The sequence below is a fragment of the Schistocerca gregaria genome, chromosome 8 (assembly GCF_023897955.1).
Source record: "Schistocerca gregaria isolate iqSchGreg1 chromosome 8, iqSchGreg1.2, whole genome shotgun sequence".
NCBI classification, from domain to species: domain Eukaryota; kingdom Metazoa; phylum Arthropoda; class Insecta; order Orthoptera; family Acrididae; genus Schistocerca; species Schistocerca gregaria.
Window position 1 is genome coordinate 385,971,084 of NC_064927.1, and position 19,797 is coordinate 385,990,880.

Sequence of the window (19,797 nt, forward strand, 5' to 3'; positions counted from 1 at the left end):
CCGCTGGAGCAGTTCGAGACAAGAAGGCTATCTGCCAGCACCCGGCTTCACACTATCCATTCCCTCATACAACACAAACGTAACATTACACTCTATGTGCATCTATTACACTCACCTACACTCTGGAAATACACATACGACACAAGTCTTCCTTACACTATCTGATCAGAAGAATCCAAATAGACGGTCGCTGTGGCCGAGACGTTTTAGGCGCTTTAGTCTGAAACCGCGTGACCGCTACGGTCGCAGTTTCGAATCCTGCCGCAGGCATGGATGTGTGTGATGTCCTTAGGTTAGTTAGGTTTGAGTAGTTCTATGTTCCAGGGGACTGATGACCTAAGATGTTAAGTCACATAGTGCTCAGAGCCATATGAATCCAGATACCCCTATGTAGTGCGCTGTTTACCACTAGATGTCACCAGAAGCGGACTGGCCAATGTAAATGGAAGCGGGGAGTTCTGTGTTGTTGGTAGCCAGGCAGCAACAGAAGAACGGGTCCGTCACAAGAGGTCACTGACTTCAAACATGTACTCGTCATTGTATGTCAACTCAGTAACAATCCATTAGCGACATATCAACCCTTCCAAAGCTGCGCAAGATGACTGTTGGTGATATGCGTCTAAACGCGATGGAGTAACATCTAAATCTAGACCAGACAGACCTGATGTACTGACAGACAGGTATCGTTGAGAGCTGCGGAGGGTGGCTGTAAAACATCACATGAAATCAGCAGCAGTAACCAATGCTGAGTTCCAAAATGCTAGCCGCAGTCGACCTACCAAAATGGCTGTGCGTAGTAGTTTAAAAATAATGGGCAACAATGCTCGATCGCCTCCGCATAAACCACTCATGTCTGTAGTAAATGCGAAGTGTCGCATGAGGTGGTGTAAGAGCGACGCCACTTGCGGTGAATGACTGGAGACGAATGATGTTGATTGATGAAATGCACTTAGCCAATGGTAAGGTTTACATATTGAGAATGCCTAGAAAGAGTGTTTTTTTCTGGGGGAACGCTGGGAGATGCGTACCCCTAAACGTTTTCGTCGTCAAAGTAATTTTTTTACGATGTTGAGAACTTGGAGGAGTGCCAAAGATTTAATTCACGGCCGTAAATTTTTTATTTCTTTAATTTCATTTTTTCGTGCTGGTAATTTCAACATGAACGATACGAGTTTTTGGTGGAAAAAGCGAAATCATTCAATGTTTCAAGCATTTCGAAGCTCAAATGAAGCAGGCGATTCCAAGAAACACCAAAACAAACAAGAGAATGTGGTATCGAACACTTCAGTTTACATTACCTCAAATGAAGCATGCGATTCCCATAAATCCCTGAACAATAAAATAAAATGGTACCGTACACTTCAATTGACCTATAATACACTTCAAATCAAACAGGTGAGTCCATTCAACCCTATGACATACAAAACAATACAAGGAAATATTATCGAACACGTATTTTAACCTATATCATATCGCATATCCGTTTAGCACTACCGTCGCCCACTATTAGCGGGCGAGGCCACTACATATTGTCGAACTGGCTGCCAGCGATTCAATTGTCGAGAACGGTTGCCGCAGCTTCGAAATGGAGTCAACTGACGAGTCCGATGCCTTTTTTTTTTTTTTTTTTTTTTTTTTTTTTTTTTTTTTTTTTTTTTTTTTAGTTCGACATGTTGATGACGCCATGACTAAAAGCAGACGGGTGGTATCCCATGCTTCAATTATAAGTAATTTTCGCTGAATTATATCCAATGTCGGAGTACCCTCAAACATTTTTTTAGAAAAAAAGCATTTCCTAGAGAACATTGCATGCCATCGCGTGTAGTGCCAGTAGTGAAGTATTATGATACAGAAGTGGATGGGGGTGGGGGTGTTTGTGTAGTTAGGTTGTAGCTACCTTATTGCGCTTAAGAAAACGATAAATATGGAAGGATATGAGCACATTTTACAACATTGTCTGCAACGCACTGCTAAGGAATGGTTAGGAGAGCTTACTGTTTGCATCAGCAAGACGCTGGACCCTGTCATAAAGCAACAAATGGCAATGGTTTGTGGACAGTAATATTCCTGGCATGAACTAGGGGCCCAGAGTCTCCACCTGAACGCAGTGGAACACCTTTGGCATGAAACAGAACGTCAGCTTCACTCCAGACCGCGGGGTAAACATCGCTACCTTCTCTGGGGTCGGCTCTTGAGCAAGAATGGGCTGCCATTGCTCCGCAGACACACCTAACTGAAAGTGTGCCCAGCAGAGTTCAGGCTGTCACAAACGCGTTCGAGTCGTCACACCCCTTACTGATGTCAACTACCAGGTGACCTGATGATATGGCTGAGATAGTGTATATTGAAGTTCTAAGGACATCACACATATTCATGTTCGAGGCAGGATTGTAACCTGCGACCGTAGCGGTCGCGCGGTTCCAGGTTGTAGCGCCTAGAACCGCTCGGCCACTCCGGCCGGCTTAAAAAAGGAAAGAATACACATAAGAATAATATCATTGCAATACATACATATCGATGAATCGTAGTATCTCTACATTAATGAAATCAAATCTGAATATTGTCACAGAAATATGTTAACTACTTTACAGAAACAGTAAAATATTGCTGGTATCGAGAGGTTGAGGTGAGGTGCCGTAATGGTTACGTAATCCAAGTACCATTACAAGTGGAAGCTCAGGGAATGAAAGGGGTTTTTATTCAGAACTTGACAGAAGACCGTTAAAATGGTTCAAATGGCTCTGAGCACTATGGGACTTAACTTCTGAGGTCATCAGTCCCCTAGAACTTAGAACTACTTAAACCTAACTATCGTGATTTCCTGTCAGGAAGGTCGCGGTTCGTAGTAATAGACGGCAAATCATCGAGTAAAACTGAAGTGATATCAGGTGTTCCCCAGGGAAGCATCCTGGGACCTCTGCCGTTCCTGATCTATATAAATGACCTGGGTGACAATCTGAGCAGTTCTCTTAGATTGTTCGCAGATGATTCTGTAATTTACCGTCTAGTAAGGTCATCCGAAGACCAGTATCAGCTGCAAAGCGATTTAGAAAAGATTGCTGCATGGTGTGTCAGGTGGCAGTTGACGCTAAATAACGAAAAGTGTGAGATGATCCACATGAGTTCCAAAAGAAATCCGTTGGAATTCAATTACTCGATAAATAGTACAATTCTCAAGGCTGTCAATTCAACTAAGTACCTGGGTGTTAAAATTATGAACAACTTCAGTTGGAAGGACCACATAGATAATATTGTCGGGAAGGCGAGCAAAAGGTTGCGTTTCATTGGCAGGACACTTAGAAGATGCAACAAGTCCACTAAAGAGACAGCTTACACTACACTCGTTCGTCCTCTTTTAGAATATTGCTGCGCGGTGTGGGATCCTTACCAGGTGGGATTGACGGAGGACATCGAAAGGGTGCAAAAAAGGGCAGCTCGTTTTGTACTATCACGTTATAGGGGAGAGAGTGTGGCAGATATGATACACGAGTTGAGATGGAAGTCATTACAGCATAGACGTTTTTCGTCGCGGCGAGACCTTTTGTCGAAATTTCAGTCACCAACTTTCTCTTCCGAATGCAAAAATATTTTGTTGAGCCCAACCTACATAGGTAGGAATGATCATCAAAATAAAATAAGAGAAATCAGAGCTCGAACGAAAGGTTTGGGTGTTCGTTTTTCCCGCTCGCTGTTCGGGAGTGGAATAGTAGAGAGATAGAATGATTGTGGTTCGATGAACCCTCTGCCAAGCACTTAAATGTGAATTGCAGAGTAGTCATGTAGATGTAGATCCTAAGGGCATCACACATGTCCATGCCCGAGGCAGGATTCGAACCTGCGACCGTAGAAGTCGCGCGGTTCCGGACTGAGCGCCTAAAACCACTAGACCACTGCGGCCGGCAAGACCGTTAAACAGGAGACGATGGAAGCTACGTCTCTTACAAATACACTCCTGGAAATTGAAATAAGAACACAGTGAATTCATTGTCCCAGGAAGGGGAAACTTTATTGACACATTCCTGGGGTCAGATACATCACATGATCACACTGACAGAACCACAGGCACATAGACACAGGCAACAGAGCATGCACAATGTCGGCACTAGTACAGTGTATATCCACCTTTCGCAGCAATGCAGGCTGCTATTCTCCCATGGAGACGATCGTAGAGATGCTGGATGTAGTCCTGTGGAACGGCTTGCCATGCCATTTCCACCTGGCGCCTCAGTTGGACCAGCGTTCGTGCTGGACGTGCAGACCGCTGAGACGACGCTTCATCCAGTCCCAAACATGCTCAATGGGGGACAGATCCGGAGATCTTGCTGGCCAGGGTAGTTGACTTACACCTTCTAGAGCACGTTGGGTGGCACGGGATACGTGTGGACGTGCATTGTCCTGTTGGAACAGCAAGTTCCCTTGCCGGTCTAGGAATGGTAGAACGATGGGTTCGATGACGATTTAGATGTACCGTGCACTATTCAGTGTCCCCTCGACGATCACCAGAGGTGTACGGCCAGTGTAGGAGATTGCTCCCCACACCATGATGCCGGGTGTTGGCCCTGTGTGCCTCGGTCGTATGCAGTCCTGATTGTGGCGCTCACCTGCACGGCGCCAAACACGCATACCACCATCATTGGCACCAAGGCAGAAGCGACTCTCATCGCTGAAGACGACACGTCTCCATTCGTCCCTCCATTCACGCCTGTCGCGACTCCACTGGAGGCGGGCTGCACGATGTTGGGGCGTGAGCGGAAGACGGCCTAACGGTGTGCGGGATCGTAGCCCAGCTTCATGGAGACGGTTGCGAATGGTCCTCGCCGATACCCCAGGAGCAACAGTGTCCCTAATTTGCTGGGAAGTGGCAGTGCGGTCCCCTACGGCACTGCGTAGGATCCTACGGTCTTGTCGTGCATCCGTGCGTCGCTGCGGTCCGGTCCAAGGTCGACGGGCACGTGCACCTTCCGCCGACCACTGGCGACAACATCGATGTACTGTGGAGACCTCACGCCCCACGTGTTGAGCAATTCGGCGGTACGTCCACCCGGCCTCCCGCATGCCCACTATACGCCCTCGCTCAAAGTCCGTCAACTGCACATACGGTTCACGTCTACGCTGTCGCGGCATGCTACTAGTGTTAAAGACTGCGATGGAGCTCCGTATGCCACGGCAAACTGGCTGACACTGACGGCGGTGGTGCACAAATGCTGCGCAGCTAGCGCCATTCGACGGCCAACACCGCGGTTCCTGGTGTGTCCGCTGTGCCGTGCGTGTGATCATTGCTTGTACAGCCCTCTCGCAGTGTCCGGAGCAAGTATGGTGGGTCTGACACAACGGTGTCAATGTGTTCTTTTTTCCATTTCCAGGAGTGTATACACACGGTAATGTGTGATACATATGCAGAACGCTAGCAGTATGGATGTGTTCTAACTATACTCAGGACCCGCATGATGTGTCAGTGCGTAACGACGTCCGATGACTCAAGTGCAATAATACATGCCTTGACTCTAAGTTGGCATTCACAACAATAAAAGTATAGATTCAGGCGACCGGTGATCATCCTCTCTTCTGAGCCGTACAACTTCCTTGGATGGCACCGCAAACAGGCGATTCAGCACACGACATTTATGAGTCGTCCACGGCCTCGCTTTCGTAACGGCTCGCGTGGAGTGCGTTGTCGCTATAAAACGGCTCTGCAAGCGAGCAGGATTACCGACGCGGTGTGAATTAGCTGAGCAGCCTGTTGACGTCCGCCGCGTGAAATGGTCAAGAGGCCCGGCCACTCGGCAAGGCCGAGGTGCTTCAGCCGACAGCTATCCTCGTGTTGGAGGCCACCGCGGGAACTCTTACCTGTTTCACATGAAGGGTGACAGGTGCGAGCCACTATCACACCACGTGCACGTGTAGTTCAGACTGCCGTTTCCGCATTCTTACCTGGAAATACAACAAAGCGATCAGGTGGTTCGGCTAAGGAACATGGTGACTTAGCTGAATGTACCAGATAGTGGAGTAACTTTGAAACGTCCCCTTAGAAAAATTTATCAATTATTGTGCTGGTAAACCGCTTACGTTATTTCATTTTTAAACAGCTGAGATAAACTGACGGTGCTCAGACATTTCTCTCTTTACTAATTATGACCATCAATAAAATGACAGACAATATTTTTAGCGCAACGCAATCTGACTTTTTTAATAATCCCTACAAAAGAATGGTCCTGACTAGCAATAACCTATACCTTTCATGAATCACTTACCTCACAAAAACCTTCGTTACTCGAACTACTGCAATACAGCGAGCGCCAATACTGCCAGCTAAATAAAAGTTTCTAACTACTGAAGGCACTAACTACTGATAGGCATAGTTAGGAAATGAAAGATTTTGATACGGAACAAACAATGTATTTACCTTAATACTGTTCAAAAGTGTGTGTGTGTGTGTGTGTGTGTGTGTGTGTATCAGTTCATGACATCCAGTCTTACAAATTTACTCTCTCTCTGATGGACCCACGTCCAGATCATCCGCTCTCATAACTCCGCCATCTCACTCCCCACATCCACCACTGCTGGCGGCTCACCTCCAACTGCACAACGCTAGGCGCTGTTCACATCCAACTGCCCAACGCTATAATAGCGACTATTCCAACAATGCCAACCAGCCACAGACTGCACACAACACAGTCAGTGATTTTCATACAGAGCGCTACGTGGCGTTACCAATAAGAAAACCTAAACAGCCTACTTACAACTTGAATATGGCGTCTTACTAGTTTGGACCGTATGTCCCGCCAAAAATACATTGAAGCGCCAAAGAAATTGGTGAAGGTATACGTATTCAAATACAGATATATGTAAATAGGCATAATACGGCACTGCGGTCAGAAACGCCTATATAAGACAACAAGTGTTTGGTGCTGTTGTTAGATCGGTTACTGCTGCTGCAAACTAGCAATGGGGCACAGCATCTCCGAGGTAGCGATGAAGTGGGTATTTTCCCGTACGACCCTTACACGACTGTACCATGAATATCAGGAATCCGGTAAGACATCAAATCTCCGACATCGCTGCGGCCGCAAAAATATCCTGCAAGAACAGAACTAATGACTGGTGAAAAGAATCGCTCAACGTGACAGAAGTACAACCATCCGCAAACAGCTGCAGATTTCAATGCTGGGCCATCAAAAAGTGTCATCGTGCGAACTTTTCAACAAAACATCATCGATATGGACTTTCGTAGCCGCATTTGGTGCAGTGGATACAGTTTCGGGTTAGCAAGGAGGTAGTCGAGGGTTAGATTCTGGGTTCGGGCGCAATTTTTTTTTTATTTGTCAATTTTATTCAAACTTTTCGTACTGTAACGTACATCATTTCTGCAGTCATATGTATCCTGAATTTAGAACAATTTGTAACGCGGAATATTAACAAATGCGTGGTTATACAAATGAGAAATAGGCAGTTGAAACAAATGACCTGCCATAGGACAGAATACCTACGCAAACAATATCAATTTCGAGATGCTACAGATGATAGCACAGTACAATAACATAACATTTATTTGTCATTTATACTAGACGTAATATGAGCGCTCAGATTTCGCACATTAGCAATCAGTGGCAATAATAATGTCCATATTAATGATCGCATAACCTTCACAACAAAATACGTTGTCCTCAGAACAACAGATGCTCAAAGCTACTCCTCTGAATGTAAAAACACTGCGTGACCCGCCTAGTCATACAGCTCTGGACCCTACCCAACACAGCTCAGTAACAAGAGCAGCATGAAGTCGCGCTACCAGTTCTTCCACATTCGTCAGCAGAGTAGAGTACACGTACTCCTTCAGGTGTCCCCGCAGGAAAACATTCAGGGGACTTTGGTCATCCATACAGCTGGAGCTCCACATCTGAGCCACTTCCCTGGAAATGTTCTGTCCAAATACTGTCACACATTAATTCCAGACTGTGGATGTGTACCATCGTGTTAGGAACCATATCTTCTGCCGAACGTGCAACGTTTTCCAGTGCATCAGGCTGATAGTTTGAGAGGAATGCATGATACCATCGTCCAGTCAACCGGTCAGGGTGGCAAACACCTGTCACCCAATATTCCCGCCCAGACGTTGATACCGAAGCAAAGTTGATATCCGCGGTCGCGAGTGGCATGAGCGTTGTGCATATTGAAGACACCCTCATGTGTGAATGCTGCTTCATCCGACCATATTACGGTGTTCACGAAGTCATCGTTGGCTTCCTGTTGTTGTTTGGACCATTCACAGAACTGTATCCGCTGACGGCTATCTGCAAGATCCACCTGTTGCGTGAAAGCATAATGATAGGGTTGCAGCCCACGCTCGTGCAGTAAGTTATAACGACCGTGCATTGCGAGACACGCAGCTTCCTTGCTACGCTACGCGTACTTCGCTGAGGTTCTTGGTGTATGACCTCCAGAATAGCTTCCTCAGTAGTTGGAGTACGGCTATCCCGTGGATGTCCTCTGTTACACGAAGGTGGAAGTAGAGAACCTGACTCCCGAAGGCGCAGCTCCAGACGACGAAACACAGTTTTATCTGGATGGCAGCCCGGTTATCAGATGCACCAAGGACCAGAAGCATATCCACATATTCATCGTTTGTGTATGCCATACGCCTGCCACACTGGTTTAGAGATTGACAATGAGAAACTTCGATACGTGTACGCTTGTACACTGGAGTCTGTCACGGACATATAGTATAAACATCCAATCAGTCATGTGCGCTCTTCCACCCAACGCGCGCCGGCCGGTGTGGCCGAGCGGTTCTAGGCGCTACAGTCTGGAACCGCGCGACTGCTACGGTCGCAGGTTCGAATCCTGCCTCAGGCATGGATGTGTGTGATGTCCTTAGGTTAGTTAGTTTTAAGTAGTTGTAGGTTCTAGGGGACTGATGACCTTAGCAGTTATGTCCCATAGTGCTCAGAGCCGTTTTTTGAACGTAACGCCAATTACCCTCTGACAGATACAGTTCTTCAAGATTCATCCCGACACCGTTAATTGTGAAATGTTCAATTTCGAATTACACTGTTTCCCTGACAGTAATAGACGCACTGTTTCCACAATCCCATCTATAGAATAATAGTAGTAATGCAATGAGATACGTACTAAACAGCACGCGGTTGCCGGACTTAGTGTTGAAAGGCATAATTAGCGGGACCATGCGGATAACCCATGCAAATAGTAACCGAATTCCGACATTGTTCGCAAAGCACGTTGCTAGTCCTACTGGTAACGTTAAGTCCTAACGAAACGTAACGGATCTGAACAGGGCAAGAATAATAGTTGGTACTAATCTCGGCTGCACCCGTTGGAGGTTCGCTCGGGCTTAGTTGTGTGTGTTGTCAGCGTAAGTTAAAGTTGGATTAAGTAGTGTGTAAGCCTAGGGACCGATGACTTCAGCAGTTTGGTCCCATAGGAAATTTTTGGTACTAATCTATGGGACCATTGGAGGAGGGTACAAAGAAAACAGGTTTCGCATCTAGTAGATGATGTGGTGCAAATAAATTCACGCCCACGTTGTGGAAAGGGCTTCTTTCAAACTGACCAATCTTCCATTTCTACTATTGCAGTATGTATGTGCAGATGTTTTCATGTAAGTGCAGATGTTTTCTAGAGGACCCGCTGCAATCGCTGTTGACGATTAAGATATCAGATACCGTACTACCTAGACTACATTTACCAAAGAAAAAACATCTGCCTCAAGCCAGCACAAAAATTGCTTCGGTGGTTACAGTGTAGCCAGATTGACACTCTTTAACGTCCCTTTTCTGCCGGATGTACCTGTCGGACGAGATTTTGTGAGAGACATTTTTATTTATCGCTAGAATGTGAGAAGTCGCGCTGCGAAGCCCGAGTGCGCGAATTTCGCTTCACCCTGTATATTCGGGTTTGGCATAATATTGGTTCACAGTGGACCCGGCTAAAGTGAACAGCGGTTGTTGAACCAGTGAACACGAGGCAATAAAACATTAAATATACAGTGCTGGACGTCAAAATCGCAACACACTAGTGTCACAAAACTGTTAACACAAACGTTTACACTCCCACCATTAGCGCAATAACAGGAAATGTTAGATTTAGAATAACAGGAAATGTTAGATTTAGCTCCCATTTGTGTCCTTTTTGTTACACTTTGTTTTAATTCACTGTTACTGAACTGTTTCACTTTTCTGTTAGAAGGAATGGCCGATTCGGTTTCGTCCACTGTGTATCGTATACAGATGGTTATGATGCCTGTTTCGTACGGGCCACAAATGTTCAGAGGACGAGCTCCACGTTGCTACGCAGATGTCGTTCTTTTTTATCAATAATTACTGTTAATTTTTTGATAGTTTCCTTGGAACAAATTATCAACCATAGGAAGTATGCAAAATATTTAGGCTCATGGAGCAAAATGTAGCATCAATTTTACAAAAACACAGGGTGGTCCATTGATCGTGACAAGGCCAAATATCTCGCGAAATAAGCGTCAAACGAAAAAACTACAAAGAACGAAACTTGTCTAGCTTGAAGGGAGCGACCAGATGGCGCTATGGTTGGCCCGCTAGATGGCGCTGCCATACGTCAAACGGATATCAACTGCGTTTTCTTAAAATATGAAACAATTTTATTACATATTCGTGTAGTACGTAAAGAAATATGAATTGTCTAGTTGGACCACTTTTTTCGCTTTGTAATAGTCACAAACACATGGATCACAATAACAATTGGTAACTGGTAGGTTTTTTAAATTAAAATACAGAACGTAGGTATGTTTGAACATTTTATTTCGGTTCTTCCAATGTGATACATGCAACTTTGCGAACTTATCATTTCTGAGAACGCATGCTGTTACAGCGTCATTACCTGTAAATATCACGTTAGTGCAATAAATGCTCAAAATAAGGTCCTTCAACCTCAATGCATTTGGCAATACGTGTAACGACATTCCGCTCAACAGCGAGTAGTTCGCCTTCCGTAATGTTCGCACATGCGTTGACAATGCGCTGACGCATGTTGTCAGGCGTTGTCGGTAGATCACGATAGCAAATATCCTTCAACTTCCCCACAGAAAGAAATCCAGGGACGTCATATCCGGTGAACGTGCGTGCCATGGTATGGTGCTTCGACGATCAATCCACCTGTCATGAAATATGCTATTCAACTCCGCTTCAACCGCACGCGAGCTATGTGCCGGACATCCATCATGTTGGAAGTACTGTGTCATCACAGATACATCTTGTAGTAACATAGCTAGAACATTACATAGGAAATAACATACACTACACCATTTAGATTGCAATCGATAAAATGGAGGCCAATTGTCCTTCCTCCCATAATGCCGAACCATAGATTATCCCGCCAAGGTTGAAGATGTTCCACTTGTCGCAAGCATCGTGTATTTTCCGTTGCCCAATAGTGCATATTATGCCGGTTTACGTTACCGCTGTTGGTGAATGACGCTTCGTCGCCAAATAGAACGCGTGCAAAAAATTTGTCATCGTCCCGTAATTTCTCTTGTGCCCAGTGGCAGAACTGTGCACGACGTTAACAGTCGTCGCCATGCAATTTCTGGTGCGTAGAAATATGGCACGGGTGCAGTCGATGTTGATGTAGCAATCGCAACACCGACGTTTTTGAGATTCCCGATTCTCGCGCAATTTGTTTGCTACTGATGTGCGGATTACCCGCGACAACAACCAACACACCTACTTGGGCATCATCATTTCTTGCAGGTCGTGGTTGAAGTTACACATATGGCTAAACACTTCCTGGCCGGCCGCGGTGACCGAGCGGTTCTAGGCGCTTCAGTCCGGAACCGCGCGACTGCTACGGTCGCAGGTTCTAATCCTGACTCGGGCATGGATGTATATGATGTCCTTAGCTTTAAGTAGTTCTAAGTTCTAGGAGACTGATGACCTCAGATGCTAAGTCCCATAGTGCTCAGAGCCATTTTTGAATTTGAACACTTCCTCTTTCCTTAAATAACGTAACTATGCGGCGAACGGTCTGGACACTTGGATGATGTCGTCCAGGATACCGAGCAGCAAACATAGCACACTCCCGTTGGGCATTTTGATCACAATAGCCATACATCAACACGATATCGAGCTTTTTCGCTATTTGTAAATGGTCCATTTTATCACGGGTAATGTATCACGAAGCAAATACCGTCCGCATTGGTGGAATGTTACGTGATACCACGTACTTATACGTTTGTGACTATTACAGCGCCATCTATCACAAAGCGAAAAAAGTGGTCCAACTAAAACATTCATATTTATTTACGTACTACACGAATATGTAATAAAAAATGGGGGTTCCTATTTTTTAAAAAAAACGCAGCTGATATCCGTTTGACCTATGGCAGCGCCATCTTGCGGGCCAACCATAGCGCCATCTGGTTTCCCCCTTCAAACTAGACGAGTTCCGTTCTTTGTAGTTTTTCCGTTTGATGCTTATTTCGTGAGATATTTGGCCCGGTCACTATCAATGGACCACCCTGTATGTTACACATTAACAGAAATGACTGGACAGTATTTTTATTTAATAGTCGTGTAATAGCAGTGATTCGTCAAGCGAATGTTACTATCATCCTTAAGTTGTGCGCTCCAGTGCTCGTAAATTGATTCAGGTACTTGGTGCAACGAACAGAACTGATAAATTTCACTACTGCCGCAAGAAAACAATTCATCTACATACGTTGGCACGTCATACTGATTCTGTGCAGCTCCCGATACAAGATACGTACTTTTTACGACGAGTAGATTCAGTCGATTTGAGACATAGAGAGGTATATGTGGGTTTGGCGTAATACTGGTTCACAGTGGATGCAGCTAAAGTGAACTAAGTCGACGATCAACAAACTTCAAATTCGCAAGAGTAGTATTACGTGTTTTCTAATGACCCGGCCCTTTAGGGCAGCTACGTGACAGGATGGGTGAGAGAAATGGTGAAGGAGAGGGCAGATTTACTCTGGGCGCACGGTCAAACAGCGGTAGTACTGACAGGTGTTTATTCAAGCAGCAGTATACGGCACTCCGGTCGTCCTCACGGGTGCGCTGTTTGCCTGCAGGCGCACCCGAACGCTGAATGCGCTGACCTCCCGATCCGCCGGCGACGTCCGTTATCCTGGGTCGTGGACGGCAGACCAACAAGCGACGCCCTGAGTGCCAAAAGCGGTGAAGAACAAGCGTGGCTCGACCAGGTCGTCCGGAATCTTGCCACCTATGCAGACCCGCCTTACTTGTGATCCCCACAGCACAGAGCGAAGTGGCGCAGTGGCCAGCACCCTACACTCGCTTTCGAAAGAACGACAGTTCAATAAAAAAAATGGCTCTGAGCACTATGGGACTTAACATCTTAGGTCATCAGTCCCCTAGAACTTAGAACTACTGAAACCTATCTAACCTAAGGACATCACACAACACCCAGCCATCAAGAGGCAGAGAAAATCCCTGATCCCGCTGGGAATCGAACCCGGGAACCCGGGCGTGGAAGGCGAGAACGCTACCGCACGGCCACGACGGTTCAATCCCGTGTCCGGCCATCCTGGTTTAGGTTTTCCGTGATTTCCCTAAATCGCTTCAGGCAAATGCCGGGATTGTTCCTTTGAAAAGGCCCGAGTGATTTATCCTTCCCTAATCCGATGGCATTGGCCGGCCGAAGTGGCCGAGCGGTTCTAGGTGCTACGGTCGCAGGTTCGAATCCTGCCTCGGGCATTAGCCGAGCGGTCTACGGCGCTGCTGTCATGGACTGTGCGGCTGGTCTCGGCGGAGGTTCGAGTCCTCCCTCGGGCATGGGTGTGTGTGTTAGTCCTTAGGCTAATTTAGGTTAAGCAGTGTGTTGGCATAGGGACTGATGACCTTAGCAGTTAAGTCCCATAAGATTTCACACACATGTAAACATCTGCCTTGGGCATGGATGTGTGTGATGTCCTTAGGTTAGTTAGGTTTAAGTAGTTCTACGTCTAGGGGACTGATGAGCTCAGATGTTAAGTCCCATAGTGCTCAGAGCCATTTGAACCATTTGAACCGATGGGATCGATGACATCGCTGTTTGGTCCCCTCCCCGAAATCAATCAAACAACAAACACATGTCGTTCGGTTGTGTGGACTAGTCGAGACCAGATGTCTGTTGCCGAGCAACAGTGTTCCGATCGCCCCACAGAGATCGAACAGGACGATGTCTGATGACGTCTAGGTCGCTAGGAGGCCGTGAGGGCACGCCTCCCCCAGCCCTATCGTAGACAACGGGCAGTCTGTCGGCGGAAGTGTCGCAGAGGACGGTTACTGATTTCTCCCCGCATCCGTGAAGCTTCCCAAATCGCATTGTCGCTACGCCACGGGTAAGTATGCCTCGCAAGGACTCGATGAGTCAGTCAGCGGGTTGGTAGATGGCCGATCTTCATCAACAAGGGTGGGTCGTGTCCTCTCTGAAACTTTAAAGCCCGTGATTCTCTCCGTATCAATGGTGGCACGACTGAATGCTTTGAGTCTCTAAGCTCGATTACTTATATTTTTATATACTGAAGTGCCAAAGAAATTCGTATAGACATGCTTATTGAAGTAAAGAGAGATGTAAACAGGCAGTATATGGCGCAGCGGTGAGCAACGCCTGTGTAAGGCCACAAGTTTCTGACGCAGTTGTTAGGTCGATTACTGCTGCTAGAATGGCAGGTTGTCAAGATTCAAGTGAGTCTGAAAGTGGTGGAAGAGGAATGTGACACAGCATCTGCGAGGCAGCGATGAACTGGGGATTTTCCCATATGGCCATTTCATGAGTGTACCGTGAATATCAGGAACTTGGTAAAACGTCAAATCACACATATCGCTGAGGCCCGAAAAAAAATCCTGCAAGATCGGGTCCAACGGCAACTGAAGAGAATCGTTCAACGTAAAAGAAGTGCAACTCTTGGGCAAATTGCTGCAGATTTCAATGTTGGGCCATCAGCAAGTGTCAGTGTGCGAACCATTCAACGAAACATAATCACTATGGGCTTTCGGAGTCGAAGGCACACTCTTGTATCCTTGATGACTGCACAACACATAGCTTTACGCCTCGCCTGGTCCCGTCAACACCGACATCGGACTGTTGATGACTGGAAACATGTTGCCTGGTCAACCGATTCTCGTTTCAAAATGTATCGAGAGGGTGCATGTGTACGGGTATGGAGTCAATCTCATGAATCCATGGATCCTGTATGTGAGCAGGGAAGGGAAGGCTCTGTAATTGTCTGGGGCGTGTGCAGTTGGAGTGATATGGGACCTCTGATACGTCTAGATACGTCTCTGACAGGTGACTCGTACGTAAGCATCCTGTCGGATAACCTGCATCCATTCATGTCCATTGTGCATACCATTGGCCTTGGGCAATTTTTGCAGGACATTGCGACATCCCATACGTTTGAGTTGCTACAGAGTGGCTCCAGGAACAATATCCTGAGTTTAAAAACTTCCGCTGCCCACCAAGACCCCCGACATGAACATTATTGAACATATGTGGAGTGCCTTGTAACACGCTGTTCAGAAATGATTTACATCCCCTCGTACTTTACGGATTTATGGACAGCCCTGCAGGATTTATGGTGTCACTTCCTTCCAGCACTATTTCAGTCATTAGTCGAGTCCATGTTTCGTCATGTTGTGGTACTTCGGCGCTCTCACGGGGGCCAACACGATATAAGGATAGGCGCAAATTGAGACGCGTATAGCGCGTGTGGCGCGACGCAGCGCAGCTCGTGTTTTTGTAACATCACGTGGGACCGCGCAAATTGGGACGCGACGCGACTGGGACGCAACACACGCCTGCGCCAGGTCGCGCGGCGTTGTGGTTGCGGCACATTTTCTCGCGACGCGCGTCGCGCTTGCCTCGCTACCACCGTGGGAAATTTGAGGCGGGGAGCGGAAAAGTAGCCCGGCCATATGCTCACGTCGGAACGGCGCGTAAGAGCAGTGGTATTATTGCCAATACGATAAATTTTGCCTTACTGTGTACTGAATTTTATTGCCTTTGGGTAGTGTTTCGTTTTTCGCCATTTAAACGCTCCAGCTTTCTTCGTTAGCTCGTTATACTTTTCTGTTATTTATATCTGCATAGTTTTGTTTTGTTTTTCTTCTGTCAAGAGAAATGTATACTTCACTAACTGATGAGCCATTGGCCTCTGGAATTGCACCATATGCCTCCGCGATGTTTTCAAATCGCAAGAAGGGACAGAAGGTAGTGAATAAGGAAGCAAGGAATATTATAAAATCATGTGATTAAGAATCAAGGCAGCGAAGTAAGGCAAGGTTATATTCTCGCTGCCTAGTAAGCTCGCGTATGTGTATGATCTCTTACAAAAATTTAGAAAGGGGTAATCTCCACAGGTGTGATCCCTTTGTGCTTGTGGTAAAAAGCGTTCAAGATCTGAAGTATAGAAGCTTCACTGTGATTACTCTGATATGGATGTAATAATGTAATACGACACACTGTACTACATGCATGTGAACAACATATTTCCACTGCAAGCCAGAAACAGTCGAAAAGCAGTCACAAATAACAATGTTTTAGTTGGTTCGTCTTGATGAGAAAAAGCATTTCAATTGTTGCATGGACATTTTCAGCATTAATAAACTAATTATACAACAACAGGCTACACAAATGAAGAAAATGGTCGGTATCATTACGAAAGTAGGAATATCCTAAAAGGGTGTTATGGTTAGATATATTTAATTTGTTGAAATGTGCTGCTGACAAAGGCAGATCTACTTTCATGACAATGTTTTTCGAACTCCATCTCACAAGGCACACATGGCTAGCTTGTGCATTCCTGTCGCGCGCATTATCCTTCGCTGCTGACAGTGCACTGACCATTATGTTGTGCGACAGACCAATTGTTTATTTTTCTCAATAACAACTATTTTATTCGCGAACACACATCAGTTTGGCAAGCCCTAGGTGAGTAAACAATATCTGACATATGCCTACTATTCCACCTGAAGGAACGCTCGTCATTATTTTAATACGCTCAGATCAAGAGAAGGAATAAAATCCTTTGGTAAATTTCCATTCTAGTCGCTCAGTGTTAAAAATACGATGGGTGACGGGGATTCCACCAAAACTCCAACAGAATTGCCAATCTGTTTTTGTGTGAGTTGTTAACCTTTTCTCATTCGAAGAAGCATCGCCATTTATGAGTAAAGGCCACATTTCTCTTGGTGACTTGTTTAATTGTACTTCCTTTGTCACAATGTAATTTGCCCAACTCATCCCACAGCAGCTATTGAGACAGAATTCCGAAAGGGAGAGCCTCATTAAACAAGTAATTGGGAATCACAGAGTTCAATAGCATACGAAAACCCTCATAGTATCGGTTTGCAGTAACATAAAAGAAGAAATTTCATGTTTATTTTCATACTAGGAAGCTCTTGTTTCGCTAGCTGTCGATAACTCTTACAAAATTACAGTCACTGAAGTGAAATAATTAAAAAAAGAAGTATAAGTAGTGATATATCGCCACCGACAAGAAAGTTTCTGTCTGTTTAATAATTGGCAAAACACTCTCCTCCTTGTGTGTTATCATTCGCCAAACTTTCGTTTCGATGTCTCGAGCGGTTTAGGAGATACGAGACATGTTGCGAGTATTTCATTCTCGCGGGCGTGAGATGGGAAGTGAGCGCGCTACATGGGATCCATTTTCTCGTGATCGGAGGCAGATAGAGACGTCCTCCCAAGGCTAAACAAAAATTCAACATGTTAGATAAATTTCATACGCAGCAACATATGGCGTAATACGCACCAAACGCAAAATCAGAACGACCCCTAATTTTCGTTGCAAACTTTTTGAGTTTTGCGTAGTGTTTTACTAAAATGTGTACATCACAATAAGAATGGTCATTAGCGAGGAGATGGGCGCTTAGTCACGAAGCTGACATATAAGGCTACTAGGAAGGCAAAAATCATATATTTTTAGACAATAGTTTCTGTAAAATCGTTGAGGAAGATAAGAGCTTGCGCGCGCTTCGGTTCTGTCAGCCAGTCGGTGCGTGCGAAGTATGGTGTACGCGTCGCAATATGCGCTGGACTCGGGCGACCCGTGTGGCACGAGCGTGTCGCGCTGTAGTGTCGTGTCACGTCACACGTGCTATACGCGTCTCAATTTGCGCCTAGCCTAAAGGCAGGCGTACCAGTTTCTTTGGCTCTACAGTGTAGCTGGCGCTTCTGATGTAGTCCTGCTGAAGGTGGATGAGTAAGTTTGCTTCCTACTGCTGGTGCTGCCAGCTTTTCCTAATTCGCTCTAGCCAGAGCATGGGTTGCTATGTCCAGTTAAAACTGAAAGTGTGAATTTCACGGTAGAACGCATGTGGCTGAGTTAAAAAACATTACTTCACTCTCTCTCACATCGTGTTAGCTGTTCCATGCGCTCGAATGTTGATCTGTGTGGCAACATACCCCCCCCCCCCCCCCCCCCCTGCCTGTCAGACCGGAGTGTTTTGTTGCTACGTCAACACTACTGTCCAGTGGCTTACTTGATTAGCACACCGGTCTTGCTGGCCACTACTGCATGCCCAAGGTAGGAATAAAATTTTAGAAACTCCCAATTCGCACGCTGAACTTTTCTGGGGCGCAGCAGCGTGGATACAAGTGATTAGAAAAGTTGTAATGCCAATCACAGGCTGTTTCTATGGAAACATTCGCCGTATTTGTATTTCAGAGATCGAATTTTAATGTTCTCTGTCTGTGAGAATCTTATACCATTTGTAAAAAGGAGGAGAGTCGACTAATGCATGTGGATATGCAGCCGCAGGATTATAGCCTATCAATACAGTGGTTTATCATTTCGCGATATTACGGCTCATGTTGGTTGGGTTTACATGCCTGTCGTACGAATATCGAATCGATATATTCATGAAGACCATAGCAACGCGATGCAAGATCTCAACAGCCACTCGCGACTAGTGCCTGATCGGACACACATGTTGTTCGGCCTACCATGCAGGAACGGATAGTCACGTCACATGACTCAAGAAATGGGCGTTTTTGCAGCAAGATTGTTATCCACACAGACACTGAAACGACGTCTAGGGCGTCATGGGCGTCAGAACTATTACTGCGCCTTGCGTTGACGTGGCATTAATGTTGTGAATTCCACTGATGTGGTGGCAGAAAGGGGCGTTCGACAGTAGTACTCCCAGCGACAACCCTGAACTCAGGAGTCACACCACTTTGTCTTTTCTGACTTGCCGAGGTTCCCTGTACAGCATCACCATGTCTGCACCTCTATATGGAGACTCTGAAGAGAACTCACGTTGCCACGCTGCATTTGTCATCGTCATACAGGCTCAGCAGCTGCTGTAATGATATGGGGTACCACTGAGCGCACAACACGTTCAGTTGTGTTTCGCATAGCCCATTATGTGAGCAGCAGCCGATAATTTTCTGACGGCTTATGGCCAGCTGCCGTCCCTTTCTTTGACTTCTCCGTGACACTATCTTTCAACAAAATTAAGCAGTACTACAGATTTCCCGTTGTGAGCTGATCTATCTTGGTACAGAGAGCGCTCGACTGTTTTCTTGGTCAGAGTGTTCACATCTGTCATCTACTGAAGACGTCTGGTTTTTGGTTGCCAGCACACTGGAATCACCCCCCTCCCTTACAACCACAGCAACTCATGAACTATACCAAGAATTCGAGGCAGGACGGAGTGAAATAACCATATCTGTCATTCTAGGTCAGTTTGACTCAGTGCCATGGCAGATTAGAATTGCATGCACTAAATTTCGTACCCCGCGTGATACAAAGGCAGCTTTTCG